Below are 25,090 nucleotides of genomic sequence, written 5' to 3' on the forward strand. Positions count from 1 at the left end.
TGTTGTCTTCTTCAGCTGTAGACATCTTTATATTTGTAGAACATTTGAGATGTTCTCCTGAACGGTGTGTGTGTGTGTGTGTGTGTGTGTGTGAGAGGCCGTATTGATTTCTGTGACAGCAGTAGATTGAGGAGCTTGTAGTGACATGGTCCTCTCATTGCCGGCCTGATGGAAATGCTGCAGGACACTCGGCACAGCAAAAACACACCCACAGGTCACTTCACACACACTGATGGTCAGGGAACACCTGCAGCTGTCAATCAGAGTCAAACACAACAGATCACATACAGAATCACACCCACACTTGCTTCAGTCCGCCAGAAAAATCCTCATTCAGCTCACAAGGCTAAAGATATGGCAAAGAAACCAGAGATACGATAAGAGAACAGAAAAACTTACCCTGAGTTAAGAAAACAAACTTTAATACTCAGTGTTAGTATAGACACAAACAGCACAAATTAGCACGTGCATGTGACATGATGCAAATGAAATATGCATGAAAGCTATTTTCACAGCAGTAAATAGATTATTAAAGACATGAAATGTGAGCAAACACACGTAAATATAAATGTGCTGGTCTAAATATGGATTATTCTGTGCAACTGAGCTCCTTGCTTGTTCATGCATCTAAATGTAGTGTGTGTGCATCAGTGAATGACGTGGATGGGTTTTTGTGCTGAAGAAAAGACCGTGTGCACGTCAGATTCTCGTTTTAGAGAGCAGAGGAGGAGGAACACTTTCTCTCTCTTGCTGCTAAGCGTTCGGTGAATGAACGGCGTATGATGTGCTCCTGATGGCAGCCGACTCACATTCACCAAACACACACACACACACACACTCAGTGGGGTTAAGAGGGTCTGGTAAGGAGTGTGTGTGAGGTTTTAATCAAGTGCGAGGACAGATTTATCACAAGCAAGTGAGCTAAATCTGACAATGCTTATCAATCTGACACCGATATATCGTTATATATGTGTTTTAATCTCATAGAATTAGAATGATTATGACAAATTTATAGTTACAGTTATCATTAGTCCTTGGTGTGAATGGACCTTTATTTACACTAAAGCTCAAAAGTTTTTAATAATTATGATTTTTGATGTTTTTGAAAGACGTTCTGCTCACCAAAGCTACATTTATTTAACTAGTGATAGTACAGTAATATTGTGAAATATTATTATAATTTAATATAACTGTTTTCTATTTGAATATATTGTAAAATGTAATTAATGGGAAGTCGTGGCCTATGGGAAGTCGTGGCCTAATGGTTAGAGAGTCGGACTCCCAATCGAAGGGTTGAGAGTTCGAGTCTCAGGCCGGCAGGAATTGTGGGTGGGGGAGTGCATGTACAGTTCTCTCTCCACCTTCAATACCATGACTTAGGTGCCCTTGAGCAAGGCATCGAACCCCCAACTGCTCCCCGGGCGCCGCAGCATAAAATGGCTGGCCACTGCTCCGGGTGTGTGTTCACAGTGTGTGTGTGTGTGTTCACTGCTGTGTGTGTGCACTTCGGATGGGTTAAATGCAGAGCATGAATTCTGAGTATGGGTCACCATACTTGGCTGAATGTCACGTCACTTTCACTTTTTTTTGTCACTTTCTTTAATTCCTGTGATCAAAGCTGAATTTTCAGCATCATTACTCCAGTCTCCAGTGTCACGATTCTTCAGAAATTAACAATATAAATGTCTTTACTGTCACTTTTGATCAGTTTAATGCATCTTTGATGAATAAAAGTATTATTTTATTTTTTCGACATCTTACCCCAAATTTGAATAGCGGTGTATCCAAACAAATGTTTTCAACATTGATAATAATCAGAAATGTTTCTTGAGCAGCAAATCATCATATTAGAATGATTTCTGAAGATCATGTGACACTGAAGACTGGAGTAATGATGCTGAAAATACAGCTGCGCATCACAGAAATAAATTACATTTTACAATATATTCATATAGAAAACATTTATTTCAATTAGTAATAATATTTGACAATTTTACTGTATTTTTCATCAAAATAAAAAGTCTTGGTGAGCAGAAGAGACTTCTTTTACAATCATTACAAAATCACAATTATATTAAACTATTGACCGGTAGTGTATCAATAGCTTGCAGACAAAATTGCCAACGAAGAAGTGGATGGAAAGTCCCCACCATGACAGAAAAACAAACATGCGCATGTGTGTGATTGTAATGAGTTGCTGACCTCTCTCGGATCACTTCACTTTCTCCTTTAATTAGGTTTGAAATGTCAAGAAGAAACTTCTTTCTGTCTTGGTTACTCTTTATGTGAGTGTAACTGATGCTCATTCTACCGAAGTCTGTGCTTTACCCAGTTTTAATTTAGTTGCAAACGTGAATGGAGTAAAACATGAAAAATGAAACAAAGACAGAATGCTTCTGTCTTCTTAATTAATCAACATTTTTTGCATCCTAGCAACATCTCATTAAGGTGTCACAGCAGTTTCTGTGTAAATGCAAGTGTAGAGTAATTAAGACTAAAGAGGAACCAGTCACGAGTCATTAGTCATTAGTGTTTAAGTCAGTATACAAAGTCCTACATACAGTTTAACACACACACACACACACACACACACACACACACACCTGCTGTATCTGCTGACTGCAGCAAAATCCAATCCAACACCATTTAACACACAGCAGACAGCAGTTCAAATTCAACATGAAGCCTGTCCACAACCTATTTTACTTGACTTCACCTTAAGTGACATGTCCAGTGAAATAAGACATTCAAGGAGAAAGGAAGAAAACGCATGAAATAGAGGAATTACATCTGGTTTATACAAGTGTCACTATATGAAGGTGGTTGAAAAATATCTAATTAGCTGCATGTTGAAGTTAATAATTTAATATATTTTTTTAAATAGTTAAATTGTAATACAGTTAATATTAGGTTTAATTTAGACTCAGTGTTATTTTAGCATCGAGATGCTATTACAGATTTAATTTAAAAAAAAATCCATTTTAATTTTATTTTAAGTTTTAGTACTTTGTGTGCTAGTCGCTTTTATTACTTTTTTAATGTAGTAATGTCCAGTAATGTCTAGTAAATAAATATAATTTTTATTCATTTTTATTTCAGTTTTAGTTAAATTAAATAAAAATGGGAAATGTTTCAAATCAGTTTGCATTTTTTAATATTCCATTTCAGTTAACGCTTATTTTATAAATGATTTTAGTTTTATTCTTAAGTATAATATCCTTGTTTTTTATATTTTTATTTATTTTTTTATTATTTATGATTTTATTTTTTAGTAAATACGTCTATATAGTTTTATTCATTTTAGTATTTAAGTATCATTGACATAATATTATAGTTTTATTTAATTTTATAAATTAGTTTTTTTATATTTAGTTTTTTATTTTAATTTTAGTTTAAGATTTAGCAATTTTGTGTAATTTTTGTTAAAAAAAAATTATATGTCTAGTAAATATATATATTTTTAATTAGTTTTTAGTTTTGGATTTTTGTCATTTATTAGCTTATTTTATTTTTTAGTAAATATGTCAATTATTCAGCTTTAATTTTAGTTATTTTCAAATGACACTAAATGAAAATGAGGAATGTTCCTTTGACAAATAGCTGAAAATAAATTATTACATTTTTTTTATATTTGATTATGTTTTAATTTATTAACTTATTTTATTTCAAGTATCAGAAATATTTTTAAGGTTTTAGTTACCAATAACCTTGGCTAGAGTATCGCTTTAGTAATGATGCTGCCTAAGAAGGGTGATACTTGTTTAGGCTCACTAGGTCAGTGTGTAGGACCCTGAAGATGCTGCTCTTACTGTATGTAAAATACATGATTTATACAGAATTTCACCTCTCTACAATCTCACTGCTAGATTGCATCACACAAACCCTGAGGTTGCAAACGGTTTCAGTATAATGCATTACAGCGTATAAACCATGACGTTATGTACTTTAATGGACTATAACATCTGAAACAAATAAATATGAATAGACTCGAATTATAACTGTAGTTAATATTATTTGTAATATACGATGTGGCGTATAATAAGGAACTGTAAATGCCTCCAAAACACCTTTATACTGTATAATATATGCATTCCTCTCTGCGTTGCGTGGCCTGAGGGTCTGTTGAAATGATTTGGAGCAACCTGGCTCTATGTGTGCGGAAAATACGACAGGAAAATGAAACCTGTACGTCTGATGAACGTGGCCAATGATTTCTGAGCTGATAGTACGTGATGGATTGAATCAAGACTACGCTACGAGAACAAAAAATGCGGGATATTCCTGAGCTGGTGTTTGTGAAGCCGTCTATAGCTTCTGAAACAAAATTAGAGCAATGTTTTATTGTGCACCAGCTATAACACACTCTTATTGTTTAGGGGATTACTGTATCGTATTTCAGCTTGCTTGTTTTAAACGTGATTTGAGTACAGAGCGAGTTACATGCAGAAGTTTAAAAGAACAGTTAAACACCTAACACCTAAAAATGAACATTTGCCGAGAATTCATTCACCCTCAGTACATCATGTAGATGAGTTTGTATTTTTATTGAAGCGGATTTGGAGAAACGTACCAGTGCATCACTTGTTCACCACTGGATGCTCTGCCGTGAATGGGTGCCGTGAGAATAACAGTCCAAACAGCCGTACACAGTAATCATTTTAACTTTGGTCATCGCTTCTGGCCAAAATATCAGTTCATAACCAACAATAACGATTCCTCCAGTGAAAAAGTCCTTGATCTGTGCACATTTCTCTCCTGATTCAGATGAGATAGCTTATCTACCGGAGAGAAATAGAAACCCTGTCATCATGAGAGCATAAAGCAATATTATGGAATATGGACTGTTTTTTTTTTTTGGCCAAAAGCAATGGTTTGAAGTTAAAAACGTCTTAATGACGGATATGTTTTTTTAATTTTGGCTTCACAAGACATTAACTGATGGACTGGAGTGGTGTTGATTATTTTAAAGTGTTTATCAGTTGTTTGGACTCTCATTCTGACGGCACCCATTCACTGCATTGGTGAGACACCGATGCAATGCTACATCTCTCCAAACCTGATGAAGAAATAAACTCATCTAAATCTCGGATGACCTGAGGATGAGCACATTTTCACCAAATGAAAATTTTTAGGTGAACTATTCCCTTTTTTGCGGTTTGTCTAAATGCCTTACCAAACACTACTAATAACCAAATCCTTACAGACTCCTCAGAAACCAGGTTAAAGGTGCCGAGAGATGTTTCTGCAGTCTCAGTGATGACTGGGTTTCTATTTCTCTGTAACACAATCAGCCTCCCACAGGCTGATGTGTTTTAGGGTGCGAGTACGCAGCTCCAATTTTTTTTCAGACGCTATCAAAATTGATTTGAGATTCAGCTCTGGATTGATCCTGCAGCAAGTTTAATCAAGCGGCAGAAAATTGAGAACGAAAAAAGAGCCAATCTGTCTCCTTTTATGCATTATGTAACTTAGTTTTTCACGAACCGACGGATCGGGGCTCAGCATATTACCTAGAGCTCAGACCCTCTGACAGCGGCACGATGGAGACATCGGACAAAAATAAAGAGAAAGCGTTCAGTCCTGCAGCGCTCAATGGGAGTTGTCAGCACTTGATAAATGGGTGCTATCACCACACATGCGTGTTTGTGTGGTCCTCACTTGACTGATACGGACGGAGTCGAGTGTACAGGGTGTCTGTCGGTGTCTATGATAAGGCACATCTCTCTCCGTTCAGGGACGGATATAGAAACCATAGATCTGTCTCTCTATCTTAGCTCCGGCTCTAATCAGAATCCCGTCCACCCACTCTATTTCCTGACACGCTGGAATAACACACATCTCCCAGAGGCTGCTCATCACATAAATCCATAATTCATCTCTACAGCCTTCAGTGATGACACACACATAAACACACCTATGTACATAAAGCACAGTGAGATTTGGATTCCCTGCATCGTATGCAAACATATATGTGTCGTTAGGCTGTGGCTCGTTTTTGCTGGTTTACATTATGTCAGCGTTCACCCTGAGGGACTACACTAAACCTACCGGAATAATAGATAAAGCACAACACACTCCGCCCCAGCTGGGCTAATAATAAAACAAACCTAAAGCAATATTTTTTAAGTGCATATAGATCACAAACACAAAGCAGTGGCTCGAGGTGAGAAAGGAGATAACAATCAATATGCAGTTCACAATGCTATTAGTTTAAATTATGTTGCATATTTTATATCCTATAGCAATTTATTATTACATTATAGGTTTGAACTTCAGAAAAGAGTAAATCTTGCACAACCATACTACAGATCTGACCGAACAATACATCTTGAATTAGAGTAAGTGTGGTTAGAAAATTCTCACTTTGCATTTTGCATGATATTTACTTACAAGAGTGTAAGTACATTTTGGATCAAACACAAGGGGGAGGCAACGCTTCTGTTAATCCTGTTAATACCGTTCCTCAAAACTTGTTCTGTCCCACTGGCTTGGTGTCAGTAATCCCCAGTAGGTTTGGTATTTGAAAAAGACACTTAAACTTAAAAGTTGGTTTCACCTCTCAGATAAACTAATTCCACCATTTTTGGTCATTTGGCTGTTAAAAAGGCATAACATAAAGGCAGATTAATGCAGTCACAACTCACAAACGTGGCTCATTCAATCAGAACTTGGAGTCCAAACTATCTATTTTAAAGTCTATTCCAGTAAAACTCCAGGCTTTAGTTTGACAGAACAGTCACAGTTGATTTAGTTTTATTTTAGCCCAATTTTGGCCGTTTCTGGCCCTAGACAGACGAGCAGCTTTCATGTGAGATGACTGCATGCTCTCTGACCTGCTCTCTGTAATATCAGTCCATATAATGAGTGTGTAATGATGCTCTAGAGTCAGGATGACTGTGCAGGTGGCCTGCAGCTATGACACACATACGTGTCTGAGTCAAACATACTGCAGTCGCGGCCTCAGATGGCACAACCACAGACAGCCTGATGCATATTGGACTTAAAAACGGCAAGAAGAATGTCATGCTCCAAACTCACTGAGTGTGTCAATGCATTTTCTAGAGTCAGGATGCACAGGTTTTTATTCATCCAATGTCATGTAAAAAAGTAACCTGTAATGGTTGTTTTACATACCTTGCAGTGTATGTGGTTTGTGGGATTTATTTTTTTTTATATATATAATAGAGCTTTTGATGCAGATGCAAGCTTCTCTGATGGTTCTCTGGTTGGTGTTAAAGCTGTTTTATCAAACATTAGCTGCTCTCTATCGGCCTCCTGGCGACTCAAGGGGAATGAAGATCTGAAAGAGGAAACACAAGTGTGTTAGAAAGAGACGTTTCACCTTTCTACCAAAGGTGATCAGAATGAATCTTCGTGTTGCTAGTAAAACACTCAGCTTGATACTTCAGAGCTTACAAAACAGCACAAACTTTCTCAAAATGTCAGGCTCCAAACTCACTGGATGGATTTTTGCATACCTTGTAGTGTAAGTGGCTAGTGGTATTTTCATAACAGCTTTTGGTGCAGACGCAAGCCTGTCTGATGGTTCTTTGGTTGGTGTTAAAGATGTTTTCTAAACTCGGACATGCATGTAAGGGGTCAGGGGTTCCCAAAATGCATCTACAACATAAATATGAGCGAAAAAGCATCCTCTCCTCAAGAAGCTTGAACTAGAAGGAATTTACCAGCTCAGATAAAGAAAACAAACTAAACTAATCCAAGAAATGAAGCGTGCGATACTCTCAAATATTTACCCTGTTCCTTTCCATATATTTCTCAAGTTTTAAAATAGGATGCGTTCTTTGAAAGAGCTGACGAGATGGGGAGGAAAAACAGCATTACCCCTGGAATGAACTTCATAGCAGGCAATCGTCGCAGGTATATGTTTTCAATCTGAGAGAAACGCACGCTTGGATATATTTATATACGGCCGTAAATTCAACAGAGCATCCTCCACAGGCCTCCCCTCAGGAATCAGACGGCCTGTCGGGAATACAGAGCCGTAAATGAGCAAAAGGCCGAAGCCATTGCGGCGGCAGACGAGTGCCAGTATGTGTATGACAGCAGAGAAATGAGAGAGGATGAAAGTCGTCGCTCAGGGGCGAGACAGCAGAGGGCTGGTAAGATGGAGGAATAACAGTTTACTGCCACATCATGTTGAGGGATAATTCAATCAAACGTTAGCGGTTTGTTATCGGCCTCCTGGCGGCTCGCTGACGAAAGACAGGGAATGAAGATCTGAAAGAGGAAACACAACGTGTGTTAGACAGAAACATTTCACCTTTCTACGAAAAGCTATCAGAATGAGTCTTCGTATTGCTGATAAAACAGAACTGATGTGTTTTCGGGAGAAAAGTCAGCTTGATGTTTCAGAGAAACCATGATGAGTAGCTTTGCATTTTTTATTTTTTATCAGTTTTATTATTTGAGGCAAAATTAAGGATTATGCGGATGAGACTCCCAGCAGTGAGCCGGAACAACTGAAATGTTCATCTGTTCATTACACATCGAAATCATTTTAATGTGATTTTCAGATAATTTAGAGAAGTTTCTTTATGCCAGGCTTTGATTTGAACTCCAGTAACTTTTTATTTTTCCCCAAATTCTGTAAAAAAAAAAAAAAAAAAAAAACACTAAATTGTGTGCTTTGCATTTTAATTTAATTTTTTTAATTTTATAACAAAAATAGTATCTGATCAATTTAATTAATGAAACTTGTCTAATATTATTTATTGTAATAATTTATTAAAATGTTAGCAATAATAGTGCCCTATGCAATGTTCTATTTTATTTTTTTTTTTATAAAATTGACAACTGTTGTAATTTTCCCTGGATTCTGTGAGATCTTCATTTTATGAGATGTATTATCAAAAATGGTGGTAATCAAATGAATGCATAAATCTTCAACAATTAATTATTTAAAATGTAATCAAATGAAATCCAAAGCATTGTCTTCATCATGGCCCTATATAACTCGTGCACCAAAATTTCTGATGTATTAGAATTATTACACACGTAATTCTGTAGCTCTTTTATTTATTTTGGTCTCTTCTACCTTTGTAATCATGCCACTTTGTAATTCACGGCCAATATTTCCTTTCAACTGCACACGTCTGATGTCACTCCATCACAGACAAAAAGAAAATTCGAGCAGAAGGCAGACTCAAAACTGTGAGGGAAAAAAGCTAGAAACGTCTTGAATCAGAGCTAAATGAACGGGCAGCAATTCAGCTGGAGTCAATACGCATGTCCATTGATTTTTCAGTATGGAACTGTAGCTGTGAGAAATCCTGTGTGGAAATACGTCGCGCTGATTTCACAAGACAAAAGACCATGTCCTAGAATAGTACAGAGATCTGAAATCCATAGTGGCACCAAAGCAGTATTTTGCAAAAATAATGACTGAAGCTCAGAGAGGCGGTTCATTATTATTGGTTTCTGCCTGGTTTTCATGAGATCGTGACTTATTTGTCAACATAAAGCCAAAAAGAGCCTCAGAGTTTTACACTCGACAAAGTTTTGTTAAAGGACATCATATAATTTAACCTTGTAATTATCCCAACTAGTATGTTGCCAACTAGTATGCTGATTTTTGAATCTTTAGAGTGTTAACAGGTCAACTATCCTTAGTATTATTAAAATATAATATTAACATGAAAAATATAAACAGAATTGGAGCATTACAGTACCTAACCATCAGCTCAGACCTCATTTGGCATATCTGTAAAGTCTGGGTTTGGGTCACGTGTGCGCAGATGAGCTACATTCCCATTCAGTCCCATTCGCAAACACACAAGCTTGGCTGCGGAGAGCATGTTAGCAGAGCGTATCTATCACAGCCTGCCACTCACCTGCATTAATCTTTCACACACACCTTTCTTATTGAGGTGCAGTAATTACAACATACATTCAGTGCGGCTGATTGTGAGACGCAGCTAATCGCATTAGCTAATCCTCCAGCCGCAGAATGCAGCTGCTGAGAGCGTGAGACGTCTTCATTTCCCCCTCGCTGAGCTCCAGACACCTCTGACTGCCCCTCACTTTGATTGCTGCATGCCTCAAATGGATCAACTTCAACCCTCAACACGTTAAGTACGAGAGAGACTGAGAAAATGAGGATATGACACGATAGATATGATTGACAGCTAGAGCAATGAAATGCTTGATAGAATGACAGATAAAAAAAGACTAAATAAATTAATGACATGATAGAATGACAAAACTATACGATAGATAGATAGATAGATAGACAGACAGATACTATGCAAATAAGTTTTTTACCTGCCTGTTATTTGGATATTCGCTGGCAATTTGGTATTGGTACATGACTATTAAACTAATAATCCATACACTTTTGAAAGAAGTTCCAGTCTTCTCATCCTTTGAGTCCTGACCGACACTCAGGAGAGTATCCTGCTTATACAAAGCCTAGCAGTTCCTTTTACTCTCCAACAACTGGTCCTTCAAACCAGAGGCAGTGTTCATTCCTAGTACCATGGAGTCTGATGGGAAGATCGTTGAAGCAACCAAAAAACAATGTCGAACATGTCCACCAGTCCAACTCCAAGACTTTGAAGTGCAGTATGTAGGTGGAAGACCTGTACATGAATATGTTACCTTACCTCCCTATGAGGCACCTGTCCACATGGCCCCTCTCCAGTCATCATGGGACAATCCTGACCACCTCTATCTATGGTGATGCTGCTCCTTATACTGCAGTTCCACCAAATTTCTGTTGTACAGAGTGCAGTGAAAAACCTAACTCACTGTTCCCATTAGCCCAGCAGAACATTTACCTCCGAGCTTGAATACCATAATGAAGTCCAAGCAATTCGCAGAGAGAATGCACAGCTTCCACAGTCACACCAACTTTTTTTATGCTGACCTGATGGAGTTGAAAGAAGTGCGTACTGAGTTTAAAAAACTGATGAAAGTTGCCCAGACCTTAGCACAGCTAAAAGCCATGACAGTCCTCCAGTATGGCCAGACTTCCTACCACCATCCATACCTTCCTGATACATAGACCAGTATGTGTTGGCCACATCAGCTGATGATGAAAAGTGGCCTGAGCTTCCACTTTTGCCTGAGCAGTGAGAACTGAACGGAGGAGGAGTATGGAGTCTCTAAATTCAAATAAACCTGGCACAGCTACATACCAACCAGAGGTACGAAAAAATCTGAGGGTCTCTCAAGATCACCCTTCATGAGCATACTATCTTCCTCCATATTACTCTCAAAATTCAGACAGGTTACCACCACCTCCAACACCTGAAGATCTCAGAGAGTTACTATCCTCCTTCGTATCTGAAAAAAAACTTGCAAGCCTAAATTAAATTCTCGTTTCTTACTCCCAAATTGGGTCCATGCCTGCTCATTTAGTCATTTATCACTTTGGGTTACCTTTAGCCAAAACATTAGTTTCAAAGCATATGTATGGAGGACCTACCTCCATAGTTCACCCTAAGTTCAGTCGGCCAGCTCCAAGGGAGTTTGCTAGACATCGAATAGTTTTAGAGAATCTGCTTCCTCCAGATGGAAATTACCTAATATTAAATATTTAATACTTGTGGACCACCTAAAGTCAAATAAGACTTAGCTGATAGCAGAAGCTTATTTGAATTAGCTTACCCCGTTTACTGATAACATGGTGGCCCTCCATGAGAAGTTTGGTCAGCCACACCAGCTAGCTTTGAGGAAAACTGCAAGCGTCTTGGAAGCCCCTGATGTAAAGTCTGGTGATACAGTTGCATTCCAGAAGTTTGCTCTTCAGGTACAGTCATTGGTGTGTTTGCAAAAAACTTTAGGACCTGAAAGTAACACTGAACTGAATTGTGGGTCTCACATCTTTTAAGGGCCATGACCATAAGATGGAAGAGAGTCTGGAGGCAGAGGTAGAACAGGGAGCCAGGGTGGAGCTAGAGGAACTGTGACCAGGAGAGAGCTAGAGACTGTGGCAGAGTCAGCACAGTGGCAGACCAATGCGGATCCGGCAGGGCAAGAGGCCTGGGCGAAACAAGCAAACCAGGGAGACCAGGAGGCCAGGGCAGGAGGCCTTGGCGGAGCTGCTGAACAGGTGGCTGGACTGAAGATCCCCTTGACGGAGCAGTAGACCACCACAGCAGAGTAGATGGGACGGAAGATATCTGCAGTGGAGCAGATGACCACCACAGTGAAAGTGAAAAAGTGAAAGTGACGTGACATACAGCCAAGTATGGTGACCCATACTCAGAATTCGTGCTCTGCAATTAACCCATCCAAAGTGCACACCGTGAACACACACCCGGAGCAGTGGGCAGCCATTTATGCATACTGCGCCCGGGGAGCAGTTGGGGGTTCGGTGCCTTGCTCAAGGACACCTCAGTCGTGGTATTGCCGGCCCGAGACTCGAACCCACAACCTTAGGGTTAGGAGTAAAACTCTCTAATCACTAGGCCACGACTTCCCCACAGCAGAGCAGATGGGACAGAAGATTCCCAGGGCAGAACAGAAGACCACCAAAGGAGAGCAGAAGGGGCAGAAGACCTCCAAGGTGTAGCTGAAGACCACCAAGGCCGATATGGTGGAACTGGAAACCACCACAGCAGATCAGGCCAAGCAGAAGACCACCACGGTGGATCAGGTGGAGCTAGAGATAACCACAAGGAGCTGTAGCAGATGTCACCATAGTCGGGAGGATCTGGTGAGCAGTATGCAGGTCAAACACACAAAATAACAGGAAGCACTGCAGATAACGGGAGGACCTCCAAGACCACCGAACTCGGGACTGCCAGACTTGGATGCACTGAGACCACTAGACTCGGGACCACAGGCTTTGAGACCGTTGAGGTTGTGGGGCTTGAGAGTGCTGAGGCAGCAGAGCTTGAGAGTGCTGAAACCACTGGAAAAACATTCAACGCTGCTTGTGCTGACATCATCGGTGGGTCCAAAACCTTTGATGTCAGTATCATTCACCTTTTGCTGCAAAATCAGCGATGGTGCATGCAGGGACTCCGGTGTGGTGGCCAGATGGCTGATGTCCCTGGCGTGGAAGCCATGATGGGACAAGACTCTGGAGTGGTGGTCATGATAACTGAGGACTGTAAAACTGATGACCTAACTAGAGGAAAATCTCTGAGTGCCCTTACCAAATTGAACAGATAGTCACAATAACCTCCCTTCTTACTCTAGGATCCAGCTACCTGAGTGGTAAAACCAAGAAGAGACCTGAAAGATGACCACACCACACTACAGAACTCTGCTTTCTGCGGCATCATTGCAGTGCCCCCTCAATCCATCAGGCCTGATGTTTGGAACCGCAATATCTGCCAGAAAATAAGCTATAAATAAACTTTCTTTGCCCTGCCAGGAACTTGTGCATGCCAGTGTAAAGGAAATCCAGGAAAACCCTACTTCTGGTTCCTATCCTGAAGTGGTAGATTATCGTCAAGCTGAGATCATAACGATTAATCAAATTCAGCATGAGTCTTTACCCAGTGACTATCAGTGTTTGGTAAATTGGAAATCTGTCCCCTCAGATTTAGGTTTAATCAGAATTGGTGGTCAATTAAGAAAAACTGAGGTCATTGAAGAATTTCATTTTTATGAATTTCTCCAACACAGATAGATAGATAGATAGATAGATAGATAGATAGAGAGAGAGAGAGAGAGAGAGACTAGAAATACAGGCTCGGATTACTAGAAATACCAGAAAGAACAGTTAAAGACAATGATGGTACAACAGACCAACTTCTCAAATCAATTTTTCTGCTGCATTTTACAACCAACTAACTCTTAAGCCTTATGGAACAAAAGAGAGACAGATATGTAATATTTGTGTTTGTGAGTGTGTTTGTGAGTGTGTGTGTTTCACATGCGCACACAAAATCAAAGCCCATGAATTTATGAGCACATCTATATTCTGATCACATCAAACTGCAATATTTCATATTATATATTAAATATTATCATCACATGCCTCATGCAGTCACAATGTGCTGTCTACAGTATTCTGAACATCTACACTTGAAGCTCCTTGGAATGATCAGGTTCATTTAAAATCAGTCCTCTCAAAGATGTTATACATCTTCACCTTTTAGCACAATGAATAGGATGAACTATGTATCTGCACAATAAAACAGAGCACAGAAGAACAGCAGATGGTTCAGATGAAGACTGACATTATGCGGTGCTATGAATAGGCAGATTCTTTCTGGATAAAAGGCCAAATCATAACAGGGACATTGAAAGGGCATATAAACAGCTTATTCCCCAAAATTACTCAACCACTGGGAATAAATGGGATTTAAGAACTGAGATCTGGGGAATAATGTGGTATTATCCTTGGACATGTAATCAGAGTCACTGATGCAGCCTGGTTTATGATATTCACATCCATAGGCATTAAATGGATAGGTGATCCAAAATAAAAATTCGGTCACGATTTACTCGCCCTCATGTTGATTCAAACCCTGTACTGCAAAACACAAAAGATGATGACACAAAATGGAGATAAATAGAGCAGAATGCTATAAAAATGCAATATTCATAGGACAAAATGCTGAAAAAAATTAAGGCGTGATGCAATGGGCAAACAGTCATCCGACAGTCATCTTAAAATGTATTGTTTAAGATTTGCTAAGAAAGTGCTGCTTTTGACGGTGGTGAAGGTGCTTTAGAAGGGATGTATTTAGAAATATGATAATGGTAATGAAGCAACATTGTGAATATCGTAATAATTTTAATGAGTTTTATATTTTATCATTAAGATTCCTAAAAGCATTAGATGGCTAGGCCATTTTACACATTTCAAGGCAAACATACTGATTTTGTCATATTTGTTTTTAGCTGTATCATCCTAATCCTGACCTATTTCTGACCCATTTCAGTTTTAAACACATGAGGGTGAGAAAATGAAAGAAATGTCATTTTTTGGGTGAACTAAACCTTTAATAATTTATAGAAACCTCTCAGAAAACAGCAGTCATGCCTCCAGTAGCTTGGCTTCTTTAAAACAGCTCATTTTCCACGCTTCACACCTCTGGCACTCCAAAAATTACAGAAGAGACAGCAACTGGAGATGCTGAACAGCATCACCAGCCCTCTTCGTCCTCCTCTGTCTTTGATTTCCCTCCGAATTGCACATCACAGAGAGAGAGAGAGGAGGAGAGAGTTTTGAAAGCACTCTGCTAAAAGTGTGCAGTGACCCAGTACACACACACACACAATATGAAAACCACAGTCTGCAGCTGCCCACCAGCCCTGAGCCATCATTACTGCTATGGTGACCATAATATGACTGCAAGTATGTATGTGAGCGTGTACTAGCTCTACTGAGAACACAATGCATACAGTTGCTCTGTTCCAAAAGTCTGCTGTCTCCTGTCTACATAGGCAGCTGAATTCTAAAGGGTTGCTCACCACTGGCAATGTGATTTAGGCATACCAGCCAATACAAAAAGTTTAACTTTATGTAAATGTGAAACAAGGAGAAGAGTGACAGATTTTGCGCTCCTTAACAATTTTAAATTTTAGGACTACATCGGTACTGCACAAAAGCTCACCTCTTGCCCTCAGTCACGGTCTGGCCTTTCACAAGGACTCTCGTTGTCTCACTATCCTGTGACTCTAGTGTCTTACCTGTTACAATTAGAACCTGTTTATCCAGCAACTCTACAGTTACTCCAGTGTCTTACAGAATGACCTTTTTCTCCAGTGTATTACCTTTTGTCCACTGATTATCTTGTATGTAAATTACCATTGTTTTCATTGCCTCCATGCCTCTCATGATCCAGCCCATTTCACCAGCTCCTCAGACATCCGCACCTGCCTCTCGTGATTCCTCAGTTCAAGTCATATCTGCCTGTTGCATGTTCCTGTCCCAATCCTCGTGGGCCTTATTCTTCACCCGTTTTCACTTTGCCATCTCCTATCGTCCAGGGTCCAAAAACTTTAAGGCTGTTGACCTTTCTCAGCTGCATTCCCCAGAAATTCCCTTCAATGAGCTTGAACCCATCCTTCCGTCATTGCTGATTGTCACCCCCATCGATTGGACCTTGCCCTGAGGGTTGCCTCTACATACCTGCCACTCTCCGTCCTACCCTAATGGAAGCTTAGTCCACTGTTCCCTGTGCACTGGTGACCACAGAATTACACAGACCCTCTTACCTCTTCAACAACGGTACTGGTAGCCCAGTATGTCCCAAAAAGTACGGCGCTTGTGCAGGGCTGTCCTGAATGTGCCATCGCCAAGTCACCTTACCACCTACTAGTTGGCAAACTCTTCCCACAGTCTTTGTCACATCGAACATGATCACACCTCGGAGTGAACTTTGTTCACAGACTTACCAGATTTTGAATCCACTTTTCAGTTCTCCAAAACCTTCCCTAAAAAGGAAAGACAGAAACCTTCTTCCAACACATCTTTTGGAACAATGAAGACACAGTATCTGATCATGGATCCCATTTTATCTCCAGAGTCTGGCATGCCGCCTTCTCCCTCTTAAGAGTGTACGTGAGCCTCTTAGCTGGTTACCAACCACAGACCAATGGGCAGACAGAGAGGAAGATCCAGGAAATAGTACGCTTTCTGAGGACATACTGCCATACAAACCAGCACAGCAGGTGCCGAGTCCTATCCTGGGTCTAGTAGACACAAATCTCCCTCTGTCAACCTGTCACTGAACTCACCCTGTTCGAGTATGTGCTTATGTCCTTCCTCAGGAGAGCCTTCAGAGGTTCCAGCTAGACAACTGCTTCCAAAAGAGCGAGAGAGTTTGGGATACAGCCCAAGTTCTCCTTCAGAAAGAAGTATGGCACTAGAAGATTCATGCCAACACCCGGTGATCGTCTACTCCCACCTACCAACCCAGGCAAAAGGTCTGGCTCTCTACCCAGGACACCTAGCTCAGTCTGTCCAGCTGCAAGTCTGCAAAGTCCTCAATTCATTGGCCCCTTCATCATACTGAAACAGTTAAACCTAGTTACATACCCGTTACATCTTCCTGGCGTATGCTATAAGCGACATCCTTGATTCCTGTCATTGGAGTCATTAACTCAAATACTTGGCTGACTAGGAAGAATACTGACCAGAACACAGTCCTGGGTCCCTCAGAGGACATCCTTGATCTGGAAATTCTCCTCAACTTTAACGAACACCCCAACAGCCCAGATCCAGGATGGGGCCGGCCAAAACATTGGGGTCTTCAACCCTCAGAAGCAGTCCTTTTTCCAGTGACTCACTTGTTTCTCCAGCAACTCTCCTGTTATTTCAGCAACTCTCCTGTCACTCCAGCATATTACCTGTTTCTCCAGTGCATTACCTGCTCTCCAGCAACGCTCTTGTATGTAAATAAGTAGAATCAGAAGAGTCAGGCCAACACCCAGAGATCCTCCACTCCCACCTACCAACCCAGGTAAAAGGTCTGGCTCGCTACCCGGGGCATCTGGCTCAGTCTGTCCAGCTGCAAGTCCACAAAGTCCACAATTCATTGGCCCTTCATCATACTAAACAGTTAATCCTAGTCACATACCCATTACATCTTCCTGGGGTATGCTGTCAGCAACATCCTCGATTCCTGTCATTGGATCCATCAACTCAAAAACTCTGACTAGGAAGAATAGGCCCAGAAGACAGTCCTGGGTCCCTCAGATGTCATCCTCAATCTGGACCTTCTCCTCAATTTTTACGAAGAACACCCCAACAGCACAGATCCAGGATGGGGACGGCCACAACTTTGGGGTCTCCAACTCTCAGAAGCAGTCCTTTTTCCAGCGACTCACTTGTTTCTCCAGCAACTCTCCTGTAACTCCAGCTAATTACCTGTTTCTCCAGTGCATTACCTGCTCTCCAGCGACAATCTTACTCCTTAACATTTTGTTTCTGTTTGTTGCCTCCTTGTTGACAAAAACTCAAGTTTAAATGTGCATCACTGTTATAACTCAGCTAAGTGCAGTCTCTGATATATTGTGCCCGTTTGCTCACCTGTATCCACAAAAGTCACTATAAGTAGTTTTAACAAAGATAATTGACACCAAACACAAATTGATTCCTTTTTTACACAGTAGGGGTATTTTTTTGCAAATCTTCCCACATTGTGACGTAGACATGGAGGCGTGTTAGAACGAGACGTTTTAGGAAGAGTGTAGTTGACTCTTAACTTTTATAAAGAATATCTCTTTGGATTTGAGACTTTAGTTTTTGCAACTTTACAGATCTTCTTTATGCACCAAGAGCTTGTAACACTCCAAAGAGAAAGGAAAACTTGAAATTGCATCATATGACCCCTATAAAGTAAGTATAAACACACTGAGTATGTGCAGACCGGCATACTACCACACAATATCCAGTATGCAGCGTGTACGTGCACTTTCTGCATGGAATAGCCAGATGGTCTAATTAATTTGCCAAAATGTGCAGCATACTGCCAGAACAGACTGCGTAAAACACTCAGGATGCTTTTTTAATTAGAACAAAATATTTGTATCTGTTTTCAATATTGAATAAGTACATATTTATAATCAATATATACACTGAGCTCATTGCAGTGAATACTGGTATTGGCTTCTCCATGAAGTCACACAAGCCACGCTGCCTTAGACTTTGGCCAAAAGAAAGTATCTGTCTGTAGTCCATATTAAAATGCTCCCTACATAGGCAGCTCACCAGAGACCAGCGAATGGCAGTATTGCAGATATGCTAATGAGTACATAGGTCTGCACCTCTAGTAAGTGAGGTCTGTTCCTGCAGACCTGGTGCTGTAGTGTCTGCCCCAGTGTGTGTTACGCCTGCACATTAAAGCAGACTCTGTTCCAGCCAACAGCCATAACCCACTGTGCACTAATATATATGATAATCACAGTAGCAAACAGCAGCGAAGGCTAATATAATTTTCCCTCCCATAAGAGATTTCCTGTCTCGCTTGGCCAGCGTTCCTGCTGTCAGAGTGAGCGCACGCCTCCTGAGGGTCCCGCTATACGCAATTTACACTAACAGCTTTATACAAATCATTCACACTCAGTCCCTCCCCGAGTGCACTTCATATGTATATTACCACATGGGCTGTGTTCCGAATGGTATACCAGCTGCCACATACTATTATTACTGGATTACCTTCCAACATGGAAATTGGGTACCTCTCATGAGAACTCATGGCGCTTTACGGGCACCCATGCCTCGACTCTGCGACGTACGACCACTGATGCTGTACGTCTGCTTTAAATTCTATCTTCATCAGTGGTTTGGTTACTCCTATCTCTGATCATAAGCTTATTACTTTTGATTTTACATCAACTTGCCCAACTTAACGTAATGACAATCTAACTATTTCTTAATGTAAGATTAGTGTTATCAATACTTATATATTTGCTGCCATAGCTTTGTCTGCTATTTATCATGTTTCCAATTTTACCTGTCCATCTAAGATATTTGACTTCTGTCACTTTGCAATTGCTGATGTTTAAGATGAGCATGCTCCATCTAGGACTATGTCTGTTCCCATGTCCCACTCCTCTCCATGGTTTAATGCTGAGCTATGTGCTATGAAATTAAGAGGCAGACAACTTGAACGCCTCTTAAGAGAACAGGTTTAACTGTAAGTTTGCAAGTATTTTCAGAACATGATAAGCATTATAAAACAGGTTTGAATGCAGTTCACGCTTCCTACATTTCCGAGAACATTCATAAAGCGAACGAAAGGCCTAAATCACTTTTTAACATAGTAAAGAAGCTAGTCCAGGTATTTGCATTGCATTGCCAGTCAACAAGAATCTGAGGACTTATGCTGTTCTTTTGTTTGTTCCTTAGCTTCCTTGAGCTTGGGAATGGGGCTATATAAATGAAACTATTATTATTATTATTATTGTTATACTTGGTGCAGTATGCATACTGTGCACAGCATCTGAATTTACTCAAGACTGCCTACAATATTTACCAAAATTTGCAGTGCAGGAACTGTATGCCACATTGCACTCAACTTGACTTTGTATTTCCCGGCAAATAATTAAAATCACAATATTAACAGCAATTCTGCACTAGCATAGTGCACACTTCAGATAAACGTAGTATGTTGCTGCACTAGTATGAGAGACAGACAGGTCTCAGCTCCACAGGCGGTCGGGTGCTACACAAACAAACAAATCAAATGCTGAAAAGCAATACAAACACCATGAGAAAGCCCTTAAAGCACCATTAATAGCTCATTAGGCTTCTCAAATGAAACCCCACTCACGCTATCAGCCTCTCCGAGAATATGAGCTTTTATGAAGCGTGCTGCCTGACTGCTTATTCACTGCCGCTTTAGTCAGAGAATTTGATTTTGCAAATCAAGACCTTGCTTCACTACAGCCGCGCTGACTAAAGCACTTTCCCGCAGGACGGTTTGTGGCATACAGACAATTTCCACTGATCTCTGATTTCTTTATTCTCATCCAGAGATATATGGTCATTGGAGGTTGAATCAGCATACTGTATGACTAATATATCTATACAAGATCAAGTTTCAGGGCTTCAAAACACAGTCATCAAACCATGGTTATTACAGTTAAAGTAAAACCATAAAAAAACTAAATTTTAAACTTTAGTTTCATTTCAGGTAGTTGCCAATGCAGTTGAACTTGATGTAATAAAATTACTAAAACTAAAACTGAAAAATTAATACATATTATATATATATATATATACACACACACATACACACACTTAAAAAACAGATTTAAAAAAAAAGTAACAACAACAACAAAAACTAAACTGTTAACTAAAACTGTTTTACTTGTAATGTGTTGTGAGGCAGAGCAAGCTATTACATTCTGATGAAAAACACCGCCTGATTCCCAGCAGCCCTGGAGTCTTGTTGTCCTGGTTTATTTGCATGGTTCCTAATGAGGATGTATTAGTGGGCTTATTTTGGCAGCAGCTTTGAGAAATGACTTTATTTGCTGGACAGCTGCCAGTCCTCTTCTCAAACATTAGCGCTCGCTTTCTGTCTCTGCCTCGGTCACATCTCAGGGATGCTAAAATCGCTGCACACTAATACTGACATTAGAAAACCAGCATGCTAGCTCTGTAATGCTTCATCACTGTCAGTAGCTGATATTAAAGCAACACCTTTAAAGGCTGCTACGCCGTGTCCTAATCGGGTGTGACAATAAAGAAAAAAATGATTCCACATTAATCTGTTCATTACAGGGCATTTTGGAGACTAGTTTTAATTTTCTGCAAACGTATGGGATTAGGGTGTAGAAAGCATTGTTAGGGTGTTGAAGTGGTCCCTAGATGGTTGCTTACCTCAAATAGATGATATTGTGTTCTCTAGATATGGCTCGGGTCCCTCCTTCAATGTAAATTGGATATTTTGCACCCACTTTATTTTCCACCAGGTGAAAATCTGTTTGGTCACTTAGTAAAGTAGTGATTTGACATTATGATGCATTAACACTAAAGATTAGAGGTTTGTTCAAACCTTTACTCTGGGTATTATAATGATGCTTAACTTAGAAAACACCACTAAATATGTGCAAATTGGCCGTGATCTTGTTGCTTTGCACTGCATTTGATCGATTGATGGTGGATAGCACATGTCTCATATTCAGCATGTTTGAGCATCCCACGTGTTCCCAGTACCTCAGCTCTCAGAGGGATGGATGGATGGATAGGTGGATAGATTGATGGATGGATGGATGGATGGAAGGATGGATGGTGGCGGAAATATCCAGATAGGCTCCAGGCTGCACAGTACTCACTGGCTCAAACACACACCAATATGTTAAAGCCATTACTCCTCCACGCTTTCGCTGGGAGGAGAGAAAATGAAAACCAATCACCCTTGAGCACATTACAGACTTCAGTCAGCTCAGCCTCTCCTGTGTCCTCTTTATCTAACCAATAAATCACTCTTGATGCAGCACAATACTGTCATTCACACACAACACTGTCCTCATGTCAAGAGTTTATACGGAGTAATGTAAAACCAAACCTCTCTCGAGACATAAAACGACAGGCACTGAATTCATAATCATACACAACATCAAAATAAAAGGAATATTCTGGGTTCAAGTCAACATGGAATGAAATCCGATAAAGTTTCTTAAAACATGTTCCTGGTGTTACTGTGAACGATTCAAGTGTTTGCATGTTTGACTTCAATTCCTGATTGATAAAATCAAGTCCTGTTTCACTTATACATTGCATTATAGAGGTAAAATAGTTGAAAATGCAGATTTGTTTTGAAATTATAGTCTCACAGTTTAACTGTGTCACGATTATACATTCAAAACACTGTGATAGTTGCATATCCCAAAAGTTTATCTGCGCACTTGCTTGCTAGGCTTCTATTATAAATGTGTTTATGTTAACGTGTTTCCTCGTTGGTTTATACGCACAGAGGGATCGTTGTCTACAGCACAGGAAGATGCTTAGCAAAGACATATTCCTTTAAGACTAGGAAGACTTGAAGAGGTGAAGGAGACAACAGAGTTCAGTGGCATCACCCTCTCACCCACTTTCTGCTCTTCAGCCAACTGGGATGCTGGAAATTATGCAAATGAGTGGATGTGCAAATGTGAGGTATTTAATATACAGTATGCATAATTGATGAGGGCAGAGGAGGAGAGAGGATAATTGAGGTGCGGTTTGTGAATAGCTGAAAACTTCTCTGTTCGGCATTTGATGAACAAAAAGATTTTCAAGGCTGATTTTCATACGCTGCAAATACAGAGAGAGAGTCGCGCGCATTAGAGGGACACTGAGAGCCGCGCGCAGAGCAAAAGCAGGCTATTAATTCATTACGGCTGACTCATTACTGACCTGCCCGCTTCCATTTACGCTCCGCTGTGTCAGACACGGCCTGGTGGTAAAGGTCAAGCCACTCGAAATGTGATGTGTCCTGTAAGAGTGTGTTTGAGGAGGACGGGCGAGGTGAGTTAGATAAAGTTTCAGCTTAATAGTGGATCAAGTGTGGCGTGTTATGACTGCCGCAGGTCATTCATACTATGATCAGCTCAAAACTCCATTCCAGGGATTAACTGTCATCAGGCCGCGCTGATCCCAGAACCCTCTTTTCACCGGGTTTTGCGAAGACACTGGTGACGTTGCAGGGTTACTCCAAACAAAAGCATCTGTGAGTTACGAGCTCACACTGTCACACAGTGGGAAAAAGTGAGGGGGGGTAAAAATCAAGATTTCCATTGAGCCACTTACAGTGAAAGTAATTGGGCCAATTTCTGAAGGATCTGAAAGCATAAATATGAAGTTCATAATTATATAGAGGCACTTACATTAATTCTTTCAGCTATAAAACTGTTTGGATCATCGTTTTTACCAACGTTTTAGGGTTTAAGTCACTGCAATGTCAACAGTTATAAAATTGTATATACATAAAAAAAAAGCATGTTACCATATACATATTATTTATGTCTTGTCACTATACTACTGAAACAGTGAGTATTGTGATGTTTATGGATTTGCCCCATTCACTTCCATTGTAAGTGCCCCATTGTAACTAAAATGAGGAAAATTTATTTTTGAGCTCTTCTTATCCTTCCATTGTAAGTAACAATGAGTAATTTTTATTTTTGAGAATTTATTTTTGTGCTATTCTTATTCTTTTGTTGTTATTTTGTGAATCCTCCAAATTCTGTGTGAAGAAAAAAAAGGTTGCGATTAATTTACAATTAAATATACATATAGATGAATCATTCACAATAACACCAATCCCATGCATTTTAGAAAGTTATTATAAAATGCAGTATAAAGACGACTCAAGTTGCTTTTGATTTAAATAAGTGTCAGCTAAATGAGTTTGTAATATTATTAAATGTCGGCATGAACTCACAATGCAATGGCAAGAGTTTTCTGTACCTTTCCAGTGTCTTCTGAAATCTCGTTTGGCACTGGATCCGTTCTGCTCTAAAGTGACGCATCACATGTTTACACTGTCAGATGAGAGGAAATAAGAGGTCAGTGAAAATAATGAAGAGGAACAACTCCAAAAAGCAAACGCTTTATCTCCTTTCTGCTCTTTCTCTTTTCCCATTTTCTCTATCGCTCCCGATCTTAATGAGTACCACAGTCGTCCATCGTACAGCGGCACACGGGCCGTACGTCACCAGTCCACGAGGACGGGAGGGAGACGGGACACGGAAAACACAACTCAGCAACAATGACTAGACGAGTCCACAAACACACACTTACTCTCGGCTCTATGCGGCTTGTTCTCAAGGGCACCGTTAGAAGAAACTCATTGCGTTTCTATCCTTCTTCTGACCTGATGCTGTGCAGCATAACTGGTGCTTTTGTGCAGCCATCCGTTCTCTGGGAAGAAAGAAACACAGCATGAAAACACCCTCAGGAAAGGAAAATCACAAATGAGTTCTCTTTACCATCTCAGTTTATTCTCCAAGACAGAGATTTGTACTTAAGCGTCCTGTTTCTCAGATGTTGCATAAGAAAAACACCCTCATAATCTCACGCATGTCTTCGCTGTTTAAGAAATCGAGACATTTAATCTAGAAAAACGGTTTCTTCCTCTCTTTAAACGTCTGACTCGTGCAGTGTGTGTGTATATATGCCGTCTAGACAGTAACTGTCTGCAGTGCATCTCAAACACACAGATTTGTATTTTCGATGTGTTTGGAGTTGGCTCGCAACATCACACATCTGACCTTATCAAACACAGAAGCAGAAGCCGAATATTCATCATCGGTGTCTGACAGCAGCAGCCACAACATACGTTATACTCAGAGCAACAGTTAAAGCGCCAACACATTTATAGTCAGGTCAGATTTATTTATATAGTTTGAAGTCATACTGTTATGTCTATAATGCCTTAGTGAGCAAGTGCTGCGCGATATAACAATATATAATGATGATACAAGTGATCCTCCAGATTTAGATCAAGCTACAGTGTTGTCTAGTAACTCGGGGACAATAAACATTGAAATGTTGTCCGGTTTTGTTCTATTAAGAGATTTAAATGTTGGTTGTTTTGTTCTATTAAGAGATAACACGGGCCGCTTTTGTGTGTTTGCGAAGAGTAGATTTCTGGCCTAACAAACCGCTCAAACACTGGTTACAGTAATAGCAGTGCTCATTAACACTGACGATGCGCTTATAGAGGTA

At 40.1% G+C, this 25,090-nt stretch overlaps 1 protein-coding gene and 1 long non-coding RNA gene across 2 annotated transcripts in view; one reads left to right on the forward strand and one right to left on the reverse strand.

Moving 5' to 3' along the window:
* The window catches only part of LOC109061840 (muscarinic acetylcholine receptor M2-like), a 65,564-nt gene that overhangs the window by 28,282 nt on the left and 12,192 nt on the right, over positions 1-25,090 (forward strand). The gene's annotated exons all lie outside the window — the stretch shown is intronic.
* LOC122139581 overlaps positions 7,150-25,090 on the reverse strand; it is a 32,601-nt gene continuing 14,660 nt past the window's right edge. The window contains exons 4-8 of the long non-coding RNA XR_006156406.1: positions 24,164-24,283; positions 23,831-23,904; positions 21,596-21,765; positions 7,843-8,238; positions 7,150-7,300 (exon numbers count right to left, since the gene is read on the reverse strand). This is a non-coding gene — a long non-coding RNA (uncharacterized LOC122139581). The remainder of the gene's footprint in view (positions 7,301-7,842; positions 8,239-21,595; positions 21,766-23,830; positions 23,905-24,163; positions 24,284-25,090) is intronic.

The sequence above is a fragment of the Cyprinus carpio genome, chromosome A4 (genome assembly GCF_018340385.1).
Source record: "Cyprinus carpio isolate SPL01 chromosome A4, ASM1834038v1, whole genome shotgun sequence".
NCBI classification, from domain to species: domain Eukaryota; kingdom Metazoa; phylum Chordata; class Actinopteri; order Cypriniformes; family Cyprinidae; genus Cyprinus; species Cyprinus carpio.